The following is a 25,198-nucleotide window of genomic DNA, read 5'->3' on the forward strand; positions in this document are numbered from 1 at the left end:
TTATTTACACTATTGACCGGAGGGTCTTAGTACATTCTTAACCGGAGGGTCTTAGTACATTGTAAACCGGAGGGTCTTAGTACATTATTGACCGGAGGGTCATATTTGTTTATGATGTGATATGTCTTATTGTGCATATTGTCGTTGTGACTTATGCTGTTATAGTACTCTGTGTATATGTTAATCTTATGTGTTTATACTAAGACGTGTGATATCATGTATTTTGTATTGAGATTTATGCTGTATATTATCTTGTGTATTGTTGAGATACGACCAGAGGGTCCATCCGTGTTGTTGGACCAGAGGGTCCCACTGAGACACATTGACCAGAGGGTCTTATTTGAGTATAGCCATGAGAGGCTTCTGAAATGTGTGTGGTATTTTGGGGAACTCACTAAGCTTCGTGCGTACCGTGTTATGTGTTATGTGTTTCAAGTACTTCTCAGGATCACGGGAAGGCGTCGGCTTGATTGTACACACAAGATGGAGTTGTGTTCGAGGATCCTGGATTTTATTCAAATAATTATGAACACGTGTTTTTGATAATTGATATATTGAGATTTTGTGAGATGTGTTGATGATATTTATGTGATTTTAAAAACAAAAATTTTATATGAAAATTTACGGTGTTACAAGTTGGTATCAGAGCCTTGGTTTGAGGGATTCAGATGTGCTCTCAGGTATCTCTGAACTCAAACTGAGGATTTGAGAAAATTTTCTAAAAAGAAATGATCTTTCTAAAAGGAGTAAGAGTTTTAAAGAGAAAACAAGATGGAGCAGTGTGTACAATCAGCCAGAGCCCGAACGGTGATTTCCCAAAATACCATTATTTGTTTGTATTATGAGATGTTTATGAGATATTAGAGCTGCATGCTAGATGATAGGCTAGGTATTTCAGAAATTAGGTCTAGAGTTGCCTGATTCATGATGCCTTAGCCTAGGGGATGCTATTAATTGATATCATCTGCTAATTGCCTTGTATGTACTGAGTAGAAGCCTGACAGGAATCTTTTAGAGAGAGTCTTGGGTCGAGGAGAAATCTTGGAGAGATACCTAGACGAGCATTTGAGGAATCTGGGAGAGTAGTTAGAGATCCATGATAGGTAGGACTGCCTGAGTTCGGTGATGCCTTTTGAGTCATGAAAAGAGCGAGTGGAGTGGTATGCTTGAGCGGTTTCATGTGCGGGTTTTTTCGATGACCGAATGCTGCTTGCTTTGTGCTTTGTGGAACTCTTGAATGATGGGATTCAGCTACTAAGTGAATATGACGATATTCAGGAGGTAGATGATTGGCATCACAAGGAGTTCTTCAGCAGCTGATAGCAGAGAAGTGTGAGAACCTGGGGAGTAGTTCTAGTTCGAGGAGTATGATGTTTAGAGGTGAGTATTTGCTTTAGAGCGAACATGTGTAACGGGAAGGGTGATCGAGAAGGTTGAGCAGCTACTTAGAAAATCTGAGAGGATCCGTGTGGAAAGTATGGGTAGATGTGGCAGGTAGTATGGGCCCGTACTACTGAAAGCAGAGGACCCATACTCGAAGCAGGGAGAATCCCGGAGGTTCTGAGTAGCAGGGTGAGGAGAAATAACATGGTTCGGGTACCATGATTCGTAGCAGAGTGTGTTTTCGCCTTTATCAGTTATCCGGTTGTGATTGTCCAGACTGGAAGTGGATATGGGAGATTGTGGGGCCAGAGGGCCATGTCGGTCGAGTTTAAATGGAGTATGCCCTGGGTGGGAAAATTTGAGTTTAGATATCTGTTAGGGTGCAAAGTTTTCCATGAATGACTTTGTAATGTGTTGACTTTTCTAAAACCCACTTGCATGTGGTGAATTAGCCTTTTGACTCGTGAGATAGAGAGTGTGAGAGAGACATGTAAACACCTATATATAAGGTGGGTTTATTCCACTTGTAGAGGTGTGCTTGAGAGGTGTAAAAGTTGAGTGTGTAAGTGTGTGTTATTTATGTAGACTAGATCTATGTCCTTTTTTGTAACACAATACATAATCAATACATCTCTTGAACACCCAAATCACCATGTTCATTGTGCAATCTTTAATTCTGCATGCCAAACCATGTTCTATAATCACTACAATTGGTATCAGAGCGGGTCTTCAAGATCAACGTGATTTTTGAAGAACGATTCTCGGTTTGGCAACTTTTGTCACAATTGGAGCATTTTTGGTGAGTCTCTCTCTATGATCTCTCTTAATCTTGATGATTCGTGCGTTACGTTTTTGAATTTTGATTGATTTGTTTCGTTGGATCTAATCCATTTTTACCCCATTGTTTGATCCAATTAATTTTTGTTTAAATCAAGTCCAAACAAAATCAAAATCAATTGTTGTTACCGTTCATCCAACCAAAAATTGATCTACAAATCATGAATTTGTTATTGTTCGTATCTTAAGCCCAAAAGTTAAATCCAGTTACTGTTTATTTTTTTTACTCAAAGTTCAAGCCCAATCTGCAATCTAAAGAGTTTGTAATCGGATCATCTCAAGTCCATTCATATATGTATGGATCTGATATCATTTGATTGAAGATAAGCCAATTGATACACATACGATTTACGTGGTTGTACATTCTGATCCAAACATCTAAGTTTTTTTATGAGTTGATCGTTTGTTCATCGTTTGTTCTGTGAGATCCGATTTCATCCCATCGTTCTTAACAATCGTTTGTTGTTGATTGTTAATCAGAATTTAGAAATCAATTTTTTATGATTTCTCATATGACGAAATCAATTTTGATCAAGCTGTATTTGAGAAATCGGAAATTGAATCTTTGATTTTAAAGATCTTGACCAAGAACACTTGAAGGAGGTTTAGAACTGGTATTTGAACACTTTTTGATCTGAAATTTGGTGTTAGAATCTCCAATTTCGTGTTTGTAGATCTTTGACTTAGAAAGGTCAAATACAGAAAAAGTCAAAGACGATTTTCAAGAGGTGATTCTGTGAATTGATGTCTGAAATCGATAAGTATAAGTTGTATTGAGGCTGTGTATGTCGAATTTAAGTCCAAATTGGAGGTTAATTTCGAAATCGGTTGGATTTGTTGTTCTTGTTTGAGTCGCTTGGGAAGTCAAACAGGAAGTGAATGGATTTAACTTGGAAATCAAGTTTAGTGGTCAAGGATTCGAAGTCGATATTTCGAGTAGAGATGTCAATTTTGGTCAATGTTCGAAGAATTGATTACTGATTTGGAATCGACGGAATCTAGGGGTCGAATTTCTTGAAAACGAACGAAGTCATGGTTCAATGGAAATTGTTTGCAGATAGTCGACTAGGAATGATGATGTATGAAGTGTTCCTGGTTGTTGTTTGGATTGTGATAATGATTTTGAGTTATTGCTTGAAGAAACGAAGTCTGATTTTGGGTTTGATCGATTCGAAGGGTTTGATGTTGCTTTTGGGGTTGTATGTTGAACTCGATTTGATATTGATGATTAAACAAACGAAAGTTTTTGTTTTGGGAAGTTGCTTATTAACGAAGCGATGGTTTGTAAATGAACAAATATCGACTGAGGTTCAATTTCGTCGGTTTGGGTTGAACTGTGAAAAGCGATGAAGTCTGGAAGTTTTTGGAGTCGATATGTTTGTTCTTGATGTCGAAAATTTTGAGATGATGTCGATTCAGTGAATGAATGATTAAGAGGTTACTATTCACCGTTAAGCATTCCACATGCTTCGTTTTCGTTAGAATGAAAAAAAAAATTCGTTAAAATGGGGTCGATGAGTTCGTACGATTGGAACAATTGCCTGGGAAACGAAATTGGGGAAGAAAAATTTCCGTTAATTTGGTGTTATAGATTTCTAACGAAGGGGAGAGAGAAAAGGGTGTTGATAATTTCGTACGAAAGGGATGAAGTTTCGTACGAAGGGGAGAGAAAAAAAATCTTCGTACGTTACCTGGTTCAAGTCTTCGTTCCTATGTAACAAATTTGGGAAGAAACACAAATGTTTCGTAAATGGCCCCTAAAATTTTGTTAGTTTAACACCTTTCCAAACTTTTGTACGAATAGGCAAAATTTCGTATGTTTTGAACAAGTGGGCAGAATTTTCGTATTTGACCCCTAAAATTTCGACATTTTGGCAGCTTATACCCAAATTCGAATTATGGGGTATACTTTCGAAAATTTGAAGATGTGGGCAGAATTGACGAAATTAGTCCCTGCAACTTTCGTAAGTTTGGCAGTTTTCGACCGATTTCGAAAAAGGACTGATTTTGCTGAGAAAGTGAAGAAAATACATTTCAGGCCCCTGCAGTTTATGCAAATTGACGCTTTCTACCCAGCTTTGGAAAAAGGGGAGAGTTTTGCATATTTGGCTGTTTTGGGCGCACCGGGTCACTGCAGAATTTTGAAATTGACAATTTCTACCCATTTTTGAGAAATTTTGTCAAAGGCGGTCCGTGAACGAAGCTAAAAATTGAAGATTTTTTGGATATTCCGGATTGATGCTAAAAGTTTATGCCACATGTTAAGGGGGAGTTTTGACAGGAAAAATTCTGAATACAGCACATTCTCTTTCCTTGAAGGTTTTATAATCAAATTTCGATTATAAAAAAGGGGGAGAAATTTATATGGAAATTCGAACTTGAATTTTTCATATTACGCGGATTTGACGACCGAAGTGACCTTGAATTTTTGAAGTACACGAAATGAAGCGATTGGAGATTCGGAAGTGATTTCATTTCGAAATGGGTTTGGTTTTATTGAAGATTTTTGGGGTGTGCTTTTGTGCTCAACTTTTGGTGATCAATTTGGAGTTTGAGAAGCTCGTGATCATTCGTTGATGCTCGGTTTGTATGGTCTCACATCCTAGAGCCCAAATTGAAGAATCATGGAAGAATTGAAGATTGAAGTTCGTTTCGACATGTGTCACCCTTGAGGCTCGGATCGCGTAGTTGCTCGAGTTTGGAAGATTTGAAGTGGGTCATTCATTCCTAACTTTGAGGGGGAGAATGTTAGGGTGCAAAGTTTTCCATGAATGACTTTGTAATGTGTTGACATTTCTAAAACCCACTTGCATGTGGTGCATTAGCCTTTTGACTCATGAGATAGAGAGTGAGAGAGAGACATGTAAACACCTCTATATAAGGTGGGTTTATTCCACTTGTAGAGGTGTGCTTGAGAGGTGTAAAAGTTGAGTGTGGAAGAGTGTGCTATTTATGTAGACTAGATCTATGTCCTTTTTTGTAACACAATACATAATCAATACATCTCTTGAACACCCAAATCACCATGTTCATTGTGCAATGTTTAATTCCGCATGCCAAACCATGTTCTATAATCACTATAATATCGAGGGTTTTGACTGGTGAGATGCCAGTTAGAGTCGTAAGACTCAAATAAGGGGTGGTGATGATGCATAGTGGAGAATTGTAGTCTGAGTTGAGTGGTCGGGCGATGGCCTGTGATGTCAAAGTTCTATGTTGAGGATTATATTTTTCCTATTTCCCATTTTGAGAGGATGGGTGAGTGAGTTTCTGATGTCAGAGATTGGAAGAAGACCCTGTGGGGCACCAGGTAGTTGCGATATTGGAACCAAGAGTATTTTGTTGTATGAGAGCATTGGATTGCATTCCTATGTCATGAGGGAGTCACTAGTGGGGACTGTGACCAGCGAGGGCTCGGGTATGCCTTGTTTGAGTTTGATAAGTCGTATATCAGCAACTGTTGCGGGAAAACAAGGGGAGTGTATCGAGATGACGATTGTCGTGGTTATGCAGAAGATAGACTGTGAGAGTGAGGTCTCCTGTGCTATGTCGATTCTTGCAGTAGGGTGATGATTGAGGATTCATAGAATGAAGTGTGTGATAGTCCATTATTTCCAGAAAAGGAGAAAGTGTTATTCTAGGACCGTCAGAAGAATTGCATGTACAGCTGGACGAGATTCTGGGTGACTGGAGACAGTCATATTGGGAAGTTCCGAGGATTTCATCTGAGATTCGGGATATGTGGAGTTTCTTGGTCCTTCTTTGGAAGATCATTAAGTGTTACGTAGTACATTCCAAGAGTCAAGTGGGGAGTAACTGGTGGAAACAGTCTGTGGAGTAGACTGTTGATATGTCAATTGGTGATGGTTGAACCCTGAGTGGGGGAGAACTAGGTATTCTGTCGAGAGGATCATCAATCTGTTCAAGTTTTGGTTAGAAGATTTGGTTATGGAGATCTGCGGTACGGACATATGAGCCTTGGGTTTATTGTTGGACGAGGCAAGGTGCAGAGCGAGACGAGGCATATTGTACGTGATCAGAAAAGAACGAGTGTGTCCACGGTGGGTAGCCGTTGGTCAGGGATCTTATTGTGGTCAGGGAATCTTCGGGTTTGCAATGGTTGAGTTCCAGGCGGTTGGTTCGTTGAGGTCCGGTTTCGATTTTTAAGATTTGTTAGTTCAATGTATAGATTGTTATCTATACTCCGGGAGGGGCAGCGGTAGAAGTGGAGTATAAATCGAGGTATCCGAGTATGATGCCCTATTTTGATGGATTATTTTGAGACTCAGGTTTGTAAGGCGACAAGTGGAGTATCGAGTGATTATTGTTCCAGTGGGAACCCATCAGCTAATTGTCATCGGATGGGGATTTTCCAAGAATGTGAATTGTATCAAAGGAAAGTGTTTTGTTGAGTTGATTGTTGTTAGGGGTAGTGATGCTTAATCTGGGTGGGTGTGTGCACCTATCCATGATGGATCGCGGAGCATGAGTTTGGTGAATGCATTATGGTGATGGTTTAATGATGAGATTGTGGGGTGATAAGAGAGTGAAGGGATCCAGTTGGGAGTAATCACTTGGTCTTATCGGGGAAAAACCATGGGGTGAGCCCATGGCGAGCGAGTGAGTGATGTAAGACTGCGGGGAGCCGTAGCAATCACGAGACAGTGAGAGTATTTTGGGACTGCGGGGAGCCGTAGCAATCACGAGTCAGCGAAGGAGTGTCTTAAGACTGCGGGGAGCCGTGGTATTTACTAGTAAGAGCGTGACATGGAGGAGTTATTAGGCTTGGGTAGCCTTGACGACAGGGTCTTTGGGAACCTGGTGGCCAGGCCAGGGGCGAGACTGGGGTCTCCATGATGGTCGGGATCCGTTATATCTCGGATTGGGGAGAGGTTGTCACAATCCAGAAGGAATTGGAGAGTAAAGTACGTGTAGATTCGCAGATCACGGGTCGTGAGTTGAGTATCAGATTGGAGATGAGTGGTTCCAATTCTGTTGTTGAACCAGACTCTCGAGTTTGAGTTTGGTCCTATCTGTGTAAAGGATAGATGAGTGAGATTTCGGATTCCTGACGGGTTTCTTTTTGAGAGGTTAAGCTTTCCATCTGATGTTCTAGACCTGGGAGGGTCAGTTCGATCGGCTTGAGAAGGACCACAGCACACATGAAGTTAGTGAGTGTTAGACGACAGAGGTCGGAAATGATGTGTGACTACAGATCGGATGTAATATAGCTTGGAGTAAAGCGAACTTAGTGGTTGCATGTACATGCGGTTGGTTGAGATAGCTCTGTTGGATTGAACGGTTGGGGTTATGCTTAGGCTTGTGGCCATGCCGTTCAAGTTTTCGGGTGTGTAAGGGATTGCGAGGAAAGATTTCGAGGACGAAATCTAATTCAAGTGGGGGAGAGTTGTAATATCCCGTATATTAAATAAATAAATAGATAGGGGTTAATATGAGTAGAAACCCTAAAATCAATAATAACATCGCAAGGTGTTGGCCTCGAGGAATTAATTGTCAGGATTTTAGAAGTTGGGGGTTAAAAGTTTAAGTTCTGGAGTGGTTTGTTAATATTTATGAAGGCAAGGGCTGCTTGGTAAATTATTGGGACTTAATTTGGATAGATTTTAGGAAGCAAGGACTAAATGGTAAATTCCGGATTTAATTTGTAAAGATTTCTGAGGCCAGGGGCTATTAGGTAAGTTTTGGACATAGGTTGAAGAAGATATGGTAAGGAAGGGATAAATGTGACAAAAAAGAAAGGAAGTTTGGAAGGGAGCGGTATCTATCTTTGTTCTATTTCCCTCCCGTTTATGCGACTCAACCCTAACCCTAGGGCACGAATCTATAGTCGCCGCCATGGGAGTGCCATCTGCCGCCGTTGCAACGCCAAGAGTCGTCGCCGTCGCTTCAGTGCCGGCGAATGACGCCATCACGACGCCTGCTGCCGGAGGTGCTGTGCGTAACCGGAGAACCACCGAGACCGAGTGTGAAACTTTGATTCGTCGCTGTGTTGGGCATGTGCGAAGGGGAAGCGTCGGGAACAACGGTTGGGGTCGCCGGTGGCCTTAGGCCGCTGCTTTTATGCCTTCATTTGTCGTCTGCCACCTATGAGGCTGTGTTAGATGTGTTTATGTGTTCGGATCGTATCCGTGAGTGTACTCGTGGGTTGCACGGCTGGAAATCAAAAGAATCCGCCACCACCACCACCGTGAGGTGGTGGCTGCCATCCATTATTGTTTTCTGCCACCTTCCGCCACCACCAGCCGCCATGGGTGGTGGCTGTGGGCATGGTTATGGGTGTATGCTTTAGTGTTTTCATTGTTTCCGACATTTTGGAGATTGTATGCGTGTTTTTGTAGCCGGAAAACCAACCACCACCACCGTGAGGTGGTGGCCGCCGCCGTGAGCCGCCGCTGACCACCACTACCTGAGGTGGTAGTGGGTGGTACTTGGCATAGTGAACCCTAATCTTCCCAAATGCTTGATCTGGGCTTGTTGGATGGTTATTGGACTAGAAACCCTAATTAGGGTTTAGAAAACCCTAATTTTGGGTTTGTTAGTTTGGATTTTACCGGGACCCGCGGTTGGACTATTAGATTGATACTGTGAACTATGTCTGACTTCGTTGTGTGAATGGCCTATTGGAGTGATGGACTTAATGTGTTAAGTCCTTAATGGGTTAAGTCCTTAATGGGTTAAGTGAGAAACATTTAACCCTAATCGTCATTTTAGGTGAAAACCCTAATTTTGATTGGGCCTTGAGTTGGGCCTTTCTATTGGGTTTTGGCGATTAGGCTATTGATGGGCCATCCAAGAGCAATCATGTGGACTAGAATATTTAAATGGGCTTTAGGGTAAGGCCCATATGAGGTTTGGGTAGTGGACTTTTGTGGATCCATTTGGTATTGGGTCTTGGTGGGCCCAATGGGATTGAGTTATTTATGGACCTAGTTGGTGGACAATATTTAGACCTATTATGTGAAGGTTTGGTCTTAGATCCTAATGGGGTTAAATATGGGATTGGCACAGTGATAGAGGTCGGAGTACAACATCATTTATAGGATCTGCTCGCCAGCCGGGGTGAGTCTTCTCACTATACTTACCTGTGAGTTAATTTATGTGTGACCGGAGGGTCTTATTCTTATTACTGACCGAAGGGTCTTATTTACACTATTGACCGTAGGGTCTAAGTACATTCTTGACCGGAGGGTCTTAATACATTGTAGACCGGAGGGTCTTAGTATATTATTGACCGGAGGGTCATATTTGTTTATAATGTGATATGTCTTATTGTGCATATTGTCTTTGTGACTTATGCTGTTATAGTACTCTGTGTATATGTTAATCTTATGTGTTTATACTAAGACGTGTGATATCATGTATTTTGTATTGAGATTTATGCTGTATATTATCTTGTGTATTGTTGAGATACGACCAGAGGGTCCATCCGTGTTGTTGGACCAGAGGGTCCCACTGAGACACATTGACCAGAGGGTCTTATTTGAGTATAGCCATGAGAGGCTTCTGAAATGTGTGTGGTATTTTGGGGAACTCACTAAGCTTCGTGCGTACCGTGTTATGTGTTATGTGTTTCAAGTACTTCTCAGGATCACGGGAAGGCGTCGGCTTGATTGTACACACAAGATGGAGTTGTGTTCGAGGATCCTGGATTTTATTCAAATAATTATGAACACGTGTTTTTGATAATTGATATAGTGAGATTTTGTGAGATGTGTTGATGATATTTATGTGATTTTAAAAACGAAAATTTTATATGAAAATTTACGGTGTTACAGATAGATCTGCCTTAAAATATCTGAATGAGAATACAGACTGAATGGACTCGACGAGTCAATGAGCTGACTCAACGAGTCGGCTAGGGTTTTCGCGATGAGATTGAACATGCGATAATTCGGCGAGTTGACGGGTCAACTCGGCGAGTTGAGTTGGAGCTTCACAAGGCTTCTGAGGAATAGAGTGGACTCGACGAGTCACATGGGTGCACTCGGCGATTCAGGCCAAACATGGACTGTTGACTCAAGTTTGACTTCTATTGACTTTAGGGTTTGGTCAACATGAGTAATGGAGAGCCATAGAGGGGTAAAATGGTCTTTTACCCATTTCAAGAGTTAGAGAGAGAGAGAGAGAGAATAACCCTTGGTTTATTTAGAGTCGAGAATAGAGTATTAATTAGAGATATTTATCCTATGTGATAGGCGGAGGCTAGTTTGAGATTTGTGTACGAGGTTTTGCTTGCTTACTTACGAGGTGAGTCTTCTCGCTATACTTTACCATGAGTGGTATCTATGTGTGACCGGAGGGTCTTATGTGTTTATGTTGAGTACTGTGATATCCTGCATTATATCTATGTGATTTATGCTGTGTATTATTTTGTGCTTACTGAGTTAGGACCGGAGGGTCCATCTGAGTTAGGACCGGAGGGTCCACCCGAGTTGTGGGACTGGAGGGTCCCACTTAGACACATTGACCGGAGGGTCTTATTGAGTTATAGTCTCGAGTGGCTAATGAGTTGTGTGTGGTATTTTGGGGAACTCACTAAGCTTCGTGCTTACCGTGTTATGTGATATGTGTTTCAGGTTCTTCTCAGGATCGCGGGAGGGCGTCGGTTCGATTGTACACACCAGAGAAAGAGTTATGTTTTGAGGATCCTGGATTATTAATCAAACAATTATGGAGTTGCGTTTTGCAAATTAAATAAATGGGATTTTTGTGAAATGTGTTATGAGAATCATGTGATTTTAAATTGAAAATTTTGTTTGAAAATTTACGGTGTTACAAGTTGGTATCAGAACGTTGGTTTGATGGATTCGGATGCACCTCCAGGTGTGTTTGGACTTAAACTGAGGATTTGAGAAAAAATTTCAAAAGACATAATTTTTTCTAAAATGGGAAAGAGTTTAAGAGAAAACGAGTTGGAGTAGTGTGTACAATCAGCCAGAGCCCGAACGGTGATTTCCCAAAATACCCTTACTTTTGTGTTATGAAATATTTATGAGACATTTTATGAGATATTATGCATGCTAGATGATAGGCTAGGTAATTCATATTTTAGGACTAGAGTGGCCTGATTTGTGATGCCTTAGCCTAGGAGTTGCTGCTATCTGTGATGTGCTTTTGAGTATGAGCTGAGTAAGAGTATTTAGCAGGAATCACCTATAGAAAGTTCTGAGTTGAGTGATAATCTAGTAGAGATACCTAGATGTGCATTTGAGGAGTTTACTGAGGGAGTAGAGAGATACACGTGAGAGGTAGGGTTGATAATCTATTTAGAATTTGACAAACATCATGTTATTGGATGGGGATTAATATTACCATATCATTAAAATTGAATTTTATGAACCAAAATCTGCCACCAGATGAGCCAACTCATCGAGTCGGGCTTTGGACTCGTCGAGTTTAAGGCAAAACTCATCCAACTCGTCGAGCCCATATATGGACTCGTCGAGTCCTTCAGGCAGTGGCCAGAAATTTCATTTTTCCAACTTTGAAAATATCATATTTGCATCAATATAATAGAAAACACCTTAAGCTCTGATACCACTGATGGGTTTTATGTACTCAAACATTCCTATGTTACACATACAACCCTAATGCTTTGGATCTAAGTTTTCTCTAATTATACATGCAACATTGTTTTCCAAAGCATAAAGCCTAAACTAGCATGCAAGGTGACAATTTAAATCATAAAACAGTTAGAAGAGTACCTTGTGTAGTAGCTTGCTTGTCTTTGACCTTTAGGAGCCTAGCACCTCAAATGTGATGCCTCAAATGTCTTATAACAAACCAAGAACAAAAGAATCGACTTGAGAGAGAGGCTTGGGAGCTCAAATTGGCTAGCAACTCTTAGTGTGCATGAGGTAACCGATTTTAGGTGTTAGAGGTTTCTTATATAGTCTAGGTTTACATCCATGGAAACCCTAGCCCTCCATGACCCTTCATATTTCATAGGCCCGTTGGGCTAATCTTTTATGGACTTGCATATATGTTTAGTCCAACTCTAATCAACATGTGTCATAAGTCCAACTACAAGAATTACTCATTTACTTAATCAGTCCCTGTAACTTTAATTAGTTTCTTTTGATCACTAAATTAATACCAAATTAATTCTTGATCAATACTGATTAAATAATGCGATTCCTCAATTAATATATTATACTTATAATATATTAATAAATCACAATAACCTCTTCTTCAAGTATCCATCCTATCAAATTGTTTCAGAGTGTTACAACCCAAATGAACCCTGATATTATCGGGTCAAGTACATACCAATTATAGTTATGGACTTAGACACCTAATCCAACACCTAGCACATAAAGCATAACAGATAGTGGCATACCAGACAATTATCACAAAGACAATCATATCAACTATAAACAACTACTAGTGGGTCGTCATTGGTGCCTTCGACCCACTTCTACTGGAAGGTAACTCACCTCACAAAGCGAAGTGTCAAATCTCACAGCAAGGAATCCCCAACGACTGCTCCAACGAATTCCCAGCTATCATTAGCATAACAACATTTAAGCAAAATCCATAATACTCCTTAGGGTAAAATGACTATTTTACCCCTTGGTTTAGTTTGGACCATATCCAAAGCCCAACTCCATTTTATCTTTCCAAGCCCACTAATGGCCCAATAATGGCCCACTAATGTCCCAATTTTCTAAATTGGGCCCAACTCCTCAAATGGGCCTTTCCCAAAGCCCAAATATCTCCTTGACCCAATAATTGATTTCTCATGGCTCACTAAGGCCCAAAAGCTAAAGCTTCCAAAGTTTGGCCCAAACTAAGGCCCAAAAGTCGTGAAGTCCAACTCAGTGAGTACACAGGGCGTACTCCTCGGTACGCTAAGCATACAGGTTGTATGGCTTGTACGCCGCACGTACTGGCTTGTACACCCAACGTACTATCCTGTTATGCCATATTCCTCAAAAGTGCTTAATCCTTCAAGACCTTACGTCTAAATCACAGATCTGAGTCCAATTGTTAGGAATATACCAAACAAGTTAAGCACTTCGAACAAAACGATTAACGATTTCGGTAACACTCGCGGAATAAAACTACTGAAAAAATTGCAAACGAAATTGAACACGATATTTAACGTGGTTCGGTCTAATCTGACCTACATCCACGGGCAAACGAGAGAGATGAGATTTTATTAACACCAAGGAAATTACAATCATACAAGGCTAAAAAACTGCACTTGTAATCTGATCGCTCACTGTAAGGTATCACTCGTATTTTAACTGTCGAAAATAAAATACAACCTCACTATTTCTTTTATGTGTATATATGATCGTTGTGTTGTGAGCCGTAACAATAATTCACTCTAATGTGAAAGTGAATACCCACCATTTGACATTTGTTAATTATCTGCCAAAGGAAGAAAATAGCCTCCTCGAAAATATGCGTAGCTTGAAATAATTCCTATGCATTTAATGTTGTTTTTCTGCAGCCGAAACAAATTTCCTTTTTCACATGAGAGTTGGTGATAGTGACGTTTACCCAACAATTCAATTCAATTGTTAATTGCCAAGTTACATTTATGGCCCTTTAGCTCTTAGGAACTTGTCAATATGTTCATGACTCCATAAATCTTAACAATCTCCCACTTGGAGGCTTGAACAACTTAGTCTTTCTCTGCCATCCAAAACTTTGCAACGTTCCTTAATCACACACACACACACACACTCTCTCTCTCTCTCTCTCTCTCGTTCTCTGCCATGCCTTTTTCTCAAACTTCTGAAAGGCCAGTTGAAGCCATACAAAGCTTCAACTTTTCAGTGGTAACCACCTTGGTGAACATATCTGCTGGATTCTTCGTTCCAAGGATTTTCTTTAGATTTAGAGTTCCATCATTAATTAATTCTCGAATAAAATGGTACCTCATCTGAATGTGTTTCGTTCTACTATGAAACATTGTATTCTTTGCCAAGTAAACTGCACTCTGGTTGTCACAATGAAATACACAATCCTCCTGATGCATTCCAAGTTCTGATAGAAAGTTCTTCAACCATATAAGCTCTTTGGCTGCTTCTGCAATGGCCATATACTCTGCTTCTGTGGTTGAGAGAGCAACACTCTTTTGTAACCTAGACATCCAACTGATTGATGTACCTCCAATAGTGAACACATAACCTGTTGTGCTCTTTCCTGAATCCATACATCCACCCAAATCAGCATCGGCGAACCCTTCTAAGATCACACCCTTTCTTCTGAAACATAGGACAACCTCAGATGTTCCTTTCAAGTAGCGTAACAACCACTTTACTCCCTCCTAATGCTCTTTTCCTGGATTTGACATGAACCTGCTCACAACTCCCACTGCATGAGCAATGTCTGGTCTGATGCATACCATAGCATACATCAAGCTACCAACTGCAGATGTGTAGGGAACTTTAGTCATCTGTTCCCTGTCTTCTTCCGTCTTTGGGGATTGCTTCTTTGAGAGTCTCAACTGACTTCCCAAAGGTTTACTTCTTGCTTTAGCATCTGCCATGCTGAACGTTTCTAAAACTTTCTTGATGTACTTAGCTTGTGAAAGTTTTAGTGTACCGATAACTCTGTTTCTGGCTATGCTCATGCCCAATATCTGCTTAGCAGCCCCTAGGTCCTTTATCTCGAACTCTCTGGACAACTGCTTCTTAAGCTTGTTGATCTCCTGCATGTCGGACCCAGCGATCAACATGTCATCAACATACAATAAAAGGATGATGTATGAGGAGTTGAATTTCTTCAAGTAACAACAGTGATCCATTTCACATCTATTGTACCCACTCCTTTGCATGAAGCTATCAAACTTCAAGTACCACTGTCTTGGAGCTTGCTTCAATCCATACAGACTTTTCTTCAGTTTGCACACCAAATTTTCCTTACCAACTGTGGGAAAACCCTCTGGTTGTGTCATGTAGATTTCTTCTTTCAGGTCACCATGGAGAAAAGCTGTCTTCACATCTAGCTGCTCTAGATGGAGATCTTCAGAGGCTACAATACCCAAGACCATTCTGATTGTAGTCATCTTTACAACTGCAGAAAATATCTCATTGTAATCAACTCCTCTCTTTTGTTGAAACCCTTTGACTACCAGCCTTGCCTTGTATCGTTTGGTGCCATCAATCTCATCTTTAACCCGAAACACCCATTTGTTCTGCAGTGCTTTCTTCCCTGTCGGGAGCTTGACCAAGGACCAAGTATGGTTCTTATCAAGTGAGCTCAACTCGTCTTCCATAGCCTTCTTCCACTGTATGGAATCTTTCATCCTTAAGGCCTCTAGATAAGACTCAGGTTCACCATTCTCAGTCAACAACAAGTAATTAGCTGAAGGAGAATACCTGACTGGAGGTCTTCGCACTCTAGTGGATCTACGGATAATAGGAGTTTCGATTTCTGCATCATCTGCAACCTCATCCTCTGAACTACTATCCACTGTGCTCTCACTATCTCCAGATACATCGGAGCTCCCACTGCTTCCTGGACTTTCACCTATCTCTAGAGTACTAATAGGTTTTACAACATCATCATCTGAGATTTCTTCTAACTCAACTTGATCCTTCTTTTCTGGTTGCTTGTCACCATTGGAGCTTTTTGCAAGTTCATCCTTGTATAGAGCATTCTCGTTGAACACCACATCCCGACTTCTGATAACCTTCTTATTCTCATTATACCAGAAGCGGTACCCCATGTCATCCAACCTGTAACCTATAAAGGTGCACTTCCTTGCCTTTGCCTCTAGCTTGTCTCTCTCTGAGTCTTTAACTTTAACATACGAGACACAACCAAATACCTTCAAGTGTTTGAGCGAAATCTCCCGACCTTGCCATTCCTCTTCTGGAATCTTGAACCCTATGGGGACTGAGGGCCCTCTGTTGATTAAATATGCAACTGTGTTGACCGAATCTGCCCAGAACATCTTGGGTAAACCTGCATGTAGTCTCATGCTTTTAGCCCTCTCGTTCAATGTGCGGTTCATCCTCTCTGCTACTACATTTTGCTGAGCTGTCTCCGGAACCGTCTTCTGCATTCTGATTCCTTGGCCAGCACAATAATCAACAAATTCTTTGCTACTGTATTCGCCCCTATTGTCTGATCTGAAACACTTGATTTTCAAGTTTGTTTCATTCTCTACAATAGCTTTCCATTTCTTGAATGTGCTGAAAACTTCAAACTTATGCTTCAAGAAATAAACCCAAACTTTCCTTGTGCAGTCATCAATGAAAGTAACGTAATATCGAGACCCTCCCACTGAAGAAACTGAAGTGGGGCCATAAACATCTGAATGAACTAACTCCAACTTCATGGACTTGGGCGGATGACCTATCTTTGTGAAAGTAACCTTCTTCTGTTTACCCAGAATACATGGCTCACAGAAGTCAACTGTCACAGTCTTCAGATCTGGTATTCTTCCTTTGGATGCTAGCATCTTCATTCCTTTCTCACTCATATGTCCAAGTCTTTGGTGCCATAGAGTGGATATCCCAACTTCTTCAACAGCATGTACTTCATCATCAGAAACTTCCACCATATATAGTGTACCCCGCTTCTGACCTTTAGCAACAACTAAGTTTCCCTTTGTCACTTTCCACTGATGATCACCAAATGTAACATGGTGACCTTCATCATCAAGCTGCCCCACAGATATTAACATCCTCTTCAAGTATGGAATGAACTTGACATTCTTCAAAGTCCACTTCGTACCCAAGGTTGTCTTGAGGACCACATCCACAACTCCAGTAATATCCAGGCTCTTGTTATCTGCTAATCTGACTTTCCCTTTTGTACTGCTTGAAATTATGCATTACTTCTCTGGAATGACTAGCATGAAACGACGCACCAGAATCCATGATCCAGGATTCAGTTGAGTTTTCGACACAACAAATGAGCGCATCATCTTCAGAATCTGCTGCCATATTTACTTCCTTCTTGCCTTTGTATGCCGAAGGCTTTGGGCACTGATTTCTGAAATGACCTTTCTCATTACAGTTCCAACAGGTAATATCTTTCCTGTTCTTCGACTGACCTCTCTTTCTTGACTTCGATCTTCCTCTACCACCACCTCCTCTGTTGGTCTTTCTTCCTCTGCCTTCAGTAGTTAGAAGGTTAGTGGAAGCTTCTCCGACACTCCTTCTGCGCACATCCTCACCAAGGATTAAGTCGCGAATACCTTCAAATGATAGCTTGGCACCTCCGGCTGAACTGCTAACGGCCGTCACTGTGCCGGACCAACTATCGGGTAACGATGATAATAGTAGCAACGCCATGACTTCATCTTCAAATCCAATATCAACAGATATCAATCTTGATATTATTGAGTTGAATTCATTCACGTGGTCTGTCACTGAGCTACCCTCCTTCATCTTCAGATTTACAAGCTGCCGAATCAAGAAAACCTTATTTGCTGCCGAAGGTTTTTTGTACATATTAGACAGCGCATTTATCAAATTGTAGGTTGTCTTCACATTGACAATACTGTAAGCGACATTCTTTGCTAATGACAACCTTATCACTACGAGTGCCTGCCGATCTAATAAGTCCCACTCATCCTGCGTCATTGCTTCTGGTTTGTCTTTGGACAAAGGTTGGTGCAACTTCTTCTGGTAGAGATAATCTTCGATTTGCATTTTCCAGAAACCGAAATCTTGACCATCAAATTTTTCGATCTTAACTTTCCCATCTTCAGCCATAGCTCTGATACCAGTTTGTTGGGAATATACCAAACAAGTTAAGCACTTCGAACAAAACGATTAACGATTTCAGTAACACTCGCGGAATAAAACTACTGAAAAAATTGCAAACGAAATTGAACACGATATTTAATGTGGTTCGGTCTAATCTGACCTACATCCACGGGCGAACGAGAGAGATGATATTTTATTAACACCAAGGAAATTACAATCATACAAGGCTAAAAAACTGCACTTGTAATCTGATCGCTCACTGTAAGGTATCACTCGTATTTTAACTGTCGAAAATAAAATACAACCTCACTATTTCTTTTATGTGTATATATGATCGTTGTGCTGTGCTCTCTGCTATTTCTACTTACAACACACATATATTCATATATATGTTGTGAGCCGTAACAATAATTCACTCTAATGTGAAAGTGAATACCCACCATTTGACATTTGTTAATTGTCTGCCAAAGGAAGAAAATAGCCTCCTCGAAAATATGCGTAGCTTGAAATAATTCCTATGCATTTAATGTTGTTTTTCTGCAGCCGAAACAAATTTCCTTTTTCACATGAGAGTTGGTGATAGTGACGTTTACCCAACAATTCAATTCAATTGTTAATTGCCAAGTTACATTTATGGCCTTTAGCTCTTAGAAACTTGTCAATATGTTCATGACTCCATAAATCTTAACACCAATAACATGTCTTAACTCGTAAAGTCGATTACTTGGTGGCTTGCAACCCACCAAATGAGCCCAAACTTGGAATATAGCAACTAACTTCCATGGAAATGACCAAAACTCATGCATGGTCACAAAAGGGCCTTAAAGATCGAAACTTTACTGCTTATGGGTGTAACACCCGGATCCTAGAAGGTCAAGAAAGGAAATAAAAACCACCCGGATCCCAGAAGGTCAAGAAAGGAAATAAAAACCCCAAGTCAAAGAGGTCTACTCGTCGAGTCTATGGAGGAACTCGAAGAGTAGGAGCGGGTTTTTATGTCGCGGATTAAGTGACCGACTCGGCGAGTAGGTCAGGGTTTGGGAAACCCTAAATTCGGGCCTTGTACCCTATTTAAAGAACATGGGGCCTCTCACTCAGCCCCTTACTACCCTCTCAAGTCCAGAAACGAAACCCTAGCCACCCAACTCCATTTCTTGAGCTTTGTGAAGATAAAGGTTCATTTGGAGTGCACATCTTGGAAGATCGGAAGCAAGGATCAAGGAAGGAATTGTAGATCCAGCTTTAATTTCAGTTTGGCAGCTAGTAGAAGGTAACAAGTCGTTACCTTGAGTGTTCATTTGATAGATCCCTTCATCTTGAGCTTTATGGCCATTCCTAGAACATTGTGGTCTAGTGCTTGCATGGAACACGATCTGAAGTTGCAACTTCAGATCTGGACTCTCCAAAGTCCCTAATGTATTAAAGTCTCAAGATTTTGAGGCTTGAAGCCCTCCTCCATAGCAAAACCCTTCCTTGTAGTTTAGTTTTGGATTTTGGGAATTGTTTACACGTAAAGGTTGCAACTTTACATGGAAAGCATGCTCTAGGAGGTTGGATCTACCTTTGGGAGCAATTGTTTGGCTTAGAATCGTCTGAATGAGAAGTGGACTGAACGAACTGGGCGGGTTGGATAGCCAACTCGGCGAGTTGAAGAGGGTTTTCCCATGTTTGGTCACTGCATGAACTTGGCGAGTCGATGCGGTGACTCGACGAGTGGATAGGGTTTTCTCGATTATGGATTTTGCATGTGCTCGACGAGTTGATGGAACAACTCGGCGAGTTGACCAAGGTTCTGTATGGTTCTAAGTTCTAAGGAACTCGACGAGTCTGAGGATGACTCGACGAGTTGACTCGGTTAATCCCGAGTCTGAGTAATCAGGGAACTCGGCGAGTCAGGGGTTGACTCGACGAGTTGGTTCAGGATTTAGGAGTTCTGATTTTTTAGAACTTGACGAGTTGATGAAGCAACTCGGTGAGTTGAGTCAACTCGGAGCGTTGACTTTGACCATGGACCGTTGACTTTGACTTGGACCAAGGTTGACCTAGTTTGTCTATTGAGGGTATTTTGGCCTAAGTGTTATTTTGGTATTGGTAGCTCGGGAAGCTGAAGGAGCAGTAGTTCGAGGACTTGCCAGCTAGCAGCCAGAAGGGTATCAACAGGTCTTCAACAATGCGATGTGAGTCTCCTCACTGTGTGCATGGGTCTATGACCACAATGTCGGCCCATTTAGTTTATGTATGATAAGAAGACCCGGGGATTATCCCTAGGCATTGTATTAGAGTATGTTTCCGGACCAAGGCCCGATCCCGGGTGAGGCCTGAGGATAGATTGTATGTATGTTATTTCAGACCAAGGTCCGATGGCGGGGCAACCCCGAGGAATATTTGCATGTTAGTTTATACTTGTTGTCTTTATGATACTTGTATGTGCCTGGTAGGGAGGTGAGTGTGGGCGAGGTCCCGTATCTCATCACTAGCCGAGTATGGACGGGGTTCTGTATCTCATTATTAGCAGAGCAGGGGCGGGGCCCGAGACAGGAGAGAAGTGAGTGTGGGCGTAGGCCCGTATCTCCCTATCAGTAGGAGTATGGACAGGATTCCATGACTCATCAGTAGCAGGACAGGGGCGAGGCCCAAGATAGGCGAGGCCTTAGATTAGGAGTACAATCGAGTATGTTTAGCTTATATGTTATGTGTTAAGTTATATGCTTGTACGTTTTTAGCGGGCGAGGCCCAGTGATTGGCGGGGCCTTGGAGAGACAGATCTGTATACCGAGTGGGGCTCGATGCCAGGCGGGGCCCGATGCCGGAGCGATTCCGATGTCGGGACTAGTCCCGATGCAGCGGGCGGGGGCCCAGTGTGTGGTTATGTGTATGTTATGTGGTAGTATGGGGAACTCACTAAGCTTCATGGTTACGGTTTTCAGTTTTGGTTTCAGGTACTTCCGGTAGCGGAGGGAGGAGCTCGGGATGACTGCATGGCACACACACACCATAGTGTTTTAGTCTGGGACGTTTTACTCTAATATTTTGATACTCTGATTATGATGTTTTGAGATATTGATTATGTGTGATGAAAAGATTTGATAAACATGGTTTTACTTAATGATTTAAAAATGAAATTTTTGGTTATGATTTTTGGGATGTTACAAGTTGGTATCAGAGCCTTGGTTTGAGGGATTCAGGCACACTCCCGGGTGTGTTTGGACTCAAACTGAGGACGTGGTATGAAATTTTTTCAAAAGAAAATCATTTTTATAAGATCTTTGAGGAAAAGAAAAGAATTTTGAAAAGAGAAAAGAACTTTGAAAAGAGATAAGGGTGTGGTGCATGCAATCAGCCGAGCTCAAGTAAGTTCTCCCAAATTACCCATATATGTTTGTTTAGATATGATATGCTTAGAGAACTGCATGCTAGATTAGGGCTAAGGATCTAGGAAGGATGCATTATGTGCCTGTTATGTGTATGAGCTTTATAAGTTGCATGCTAGTACAGATTCCTGATATGTGGATAGAATTGCTTGATTATGTTTATGGTCAGATTTTCTGTTGGTCTGAATGCTACTTGCTTTGTGCTTTGTGGGACTTTGAGTGATGGGAGTTAGCTACTAGGTGAATATGTTAAATCACATGTGATCGGTGTTGAATAATCTCAGAGTGCTGGATTTGACCCTACTGCGCAGCTCTTGTCTGAATCCAACCATTGTAGGGATGAGTCCTTTACTCGAAGGATTATCCGAGCCTCGTTACATGTGATGGTATTCACGTAGTGGCTAATTGGCATTATGAAGAGTCCTTCAGCAGCTGAGGACTGGGTTGGGTTATAGATTTCCCTAGGGTAAGCCTAGGATGAGATTAGTGCTGGGAGCAGTAGTAGTAGTGCAAGGGATTTGGTAGAGTCAAGGCAATCTTTGAGGAAAGTATGGATAAATGAGGAAGGTAGTAGGGGCCCATACTACTGAAAGTAGAGGATTTGTACTCGAATCAAAGAGGGCTAAGATAAAGCCAGGTAACTTGTAGTGCGTGTGTGATCCCTCACTAGTGATGAGTATTCTGATGGTTATTATGATATGTTGCAGAATGGTGACGCTACGGGGTAGACCAGTTGGTGATTCAGGCGCCGGTGAGGGATCAGGCTCAGGTTTAGGAGCCAGTCAGCTCGATGAGCAGATGAGAGAGTTTGTATCAGCAGAGATCACGCACAGTATTCCAAACCAGACTCCAGTGATCTTTGGTTCGGTCAAAGAGGGTATTTTAGAGCTTCTGGATGAGAAGCTGGGAGTTTTCCGTACTTAGATGATGGCCATGATGGGGGCGCGTACCCTGACCTTCCGAGAGTTCAGAGCTTGTGGAGCTCCAGATTACCATGGGCCTCGGTACCCCATCGCTAGCAGCAGGTGGTTGGCCGATGTTGCCAACGCTTTCCGTACGAGCCGATGTCCCGAGGGGGACAAGGTCCGACTTGCCTCCTGTCTTCTGAAGGACAGAGCACGGGATTGGTGGGAGGAGGTTGGACATGCCATTGGGGATGATGCCGCGTTGGATGCGATGACATGGACTGATTTCTCGGCCAGGTTCAAGGCCGAGTTTGCACCGGTGATTGAGGTGCAGCAGTTAGCGTGGGAGTTTCAGGACCTCCGGCGGACGACTGAGACTGTGGCGGAGATTACCGCCAAGTTCAGGGAGAGGGATTTTCTTGTTCCGTAGTAAGTGGCGGACGAGGAGATGAAGAAGGCCCGATATCACGAGATGCTGAAGGATGACATGAGGCAGTTTGTGAGCAGGTCCAGCTGCAAGACGCTGGAGGATATGATTGCTCGAGCCAGGGAGAGGGAGATCGACCTAGAGCACCTCAGGAAGAGGAAGTCGGATGAGATTAAGGTAGCCATGGGTTCAGGCAAGAGACCCAAGGGGTTAGACTCGAGATCGAGAGACTATCAGAGCCGCAGTCGATGTGGCAGGTGTAGCAGGACGCACGAGGGTGCGTGCAGGAGTAGTAGTGGTGGTGATTCTGGCTACTTCAAGTGCGGCCGGATCGGTCATTTTAGCAGAGATTGTACAGCTACCACCACTCAGGGATCAGACTTGATCTGTTTCCATTGCAGTCAGCGGAGCCATAAGAAGGCCCAATGTCCGAGTTTGGTTACTTCGGGACAGGAGATAGCACCTGCCCCTGCTACGTTGAGGATTACTAATGGCCGTCAAAGCCGGGCAGAGGCGCCTATGGTGAAGAGCAGTGTAACGCCCGTGTTTCTAAGATAGGCATTAATGTTGATGTAATAGTCTAGGTCAACCTTTGTAACTCATTTTGAAGAAAATGAAGAGGAATTATGTGATTATTATGTGAATTATGTGTTTTATGCTTAATTAATAGGATTTAATTAATTAAGAATAAAAATGAGCGTCGAAAATAAATATTAGATAAAGCTGATATCTATTAAGAAAGTTGTAGTGGTCGTGACAAGGATTCCGGATATAAAAAGAATACCGAAATCCGAGTTATACCGAAGAAGTTTTGACATGTCGAAGTTCCGCGACAAAACCGACACGGTGCCGAATGACGTTAAAAGTGAGTTTTTGATAAACCACTTTTTAGCCTTGGTGATCTAAATGAAAGTCGTAGTGTTCGTTAAACCGAGAGTATGCATAAAAAGAACGCCCAAATCTAACTTCGTATGAGGAAGTTATGATTTTTCTAAGTTTCAGCTTAGAAGTAGACAGCTAAAAACTCGAATTTTAGATCGAGTGATTTTTAGCCGACACAACCTAAACGAGAATCGAAGGTCTCGTCAATAGTATTACAACGGTAAAAAGACAGACGAAAACGGACGTCGGATGAATAAATTATGAATTTTTAACGGATTTCCTGTCCCGGTCTGTTAAAAATAATAATGTTAAAATTAAATTCAAAATTAGCCGACGAAGTCTAAACGAAAGTTGTAGAGCGTAATTTTACCTACGCGTGCATATAAAGAACGTTAGAAACGGAGCCCGTATGCGAAAGTTATGGATTTTAGAAGTTTTGGCTCAAATATGGAGAAAAACACGAAAACCGAGGAATTTCGCATGGCCCAACTTCGGCCACGTCACCCTCGTCCGGATCTCGCCCCGTGTCTGCCCCGTGTTCCGATCTGATGAGTCATCCGAGCAGCTGGCAACGCGTGTCGTACTCCCTCGCATCCGAAGCGCTGGTCCAACCGCGGAGCGACGCGTGCCCCTTCGCGTGTCCGAGCCTCGCACGAACCACCTGGCCCTCGCATCTGATGCCGCGTGTTCGCTTCTCAACCCTCAGATCCGAAGCTCGCACCCTATAAAAGGGAGGGCTGCGAGACTTTCCGAGTAATTTTGGGATTTTGCCCTTTTTCACCCCTAAACTCATATTTTCACTATTTCGACTTCCCCCGAAGCCCCGAGATCATTTTCAACACCCGAAACACGCCCCGAAGTGCCCGAAGACCCGGAAAATTTTATCTTTTCGGTTTTGAAGCTCAACCCTCGCAGAGCCCGGTTTCTCAATAAAACTCCCGGTTTTATTAGAAACGATTGTTTTAGGAAACGAAGTGCTGCCCGATTATCATTAAATCAAGTGAGTGTGTAGTCACTTTCATCTTACACCTAGATATGAAGTATTTTCTATAAAATACGTGCTATGTGTAATTATATTAATTGTTTAATTGAGGTGACTGTTTAATAGATGTTTTATACAAGTTTTAAACTGTATATGTATTTTATCTACAAATATGTTGGGTAAAACATGGGTAGACGAAATAGTCGATGTGTGTTAAAATGATGAGAGGACTTGATGTTGTTGTTGTTGTTGTTGTTGTTGTTGTCGTCTAGCGGAGTATAGATGACGTCCACGGGCCTTTCTAGACAGTCCAGTGGAACAGTGGCAGGTTCGCAACTTGTAGGTGTTGGTGAACTATATGTTCATTGGTGTACTTCATCCCCCTCATGGTTGCCTTTAGGACATCTATGGCTGAGGAGTCCCCTTAGCAGTAGTGTCCATCCCGATGATATTCCTTAGGCTAGGTCCCTTGTGATAGGTGTTTAGGGACGTAAAGTGAGGATAACGGGAATGGGTAATCAGGGTTACTGTTGATTGATGAATCTAATAGATTTATTATTATTGTGGGTTGAAAACCCTATATGCTCACCAGGCTCCCAAGCCTGACCCACTCAGCTTATTATCTTACAGGTAGTGGACCCCGAGCATAGTCGGATGATGATGAGAGATTTTTGGATTATAGGCCAGTAGTTGTAAATAACTGTTGTAAGGTT

The sequence above is a fragment of the Lactuca virosa genome, chromosome 3 (assembly GCF_052849685.1).
Source record: "Lactuca virosa cultivar CGN04683 chromosome 3, Lactuca_virosa_CGN04683_v6, whole genome shotgun sequence".
Lineage (NCBI taxonomy): Eukaryota > Viridiplantae > Streptophyta > Magnoliopsida > Asterales > Asteraceae > Lactuca > Lactuca virosa.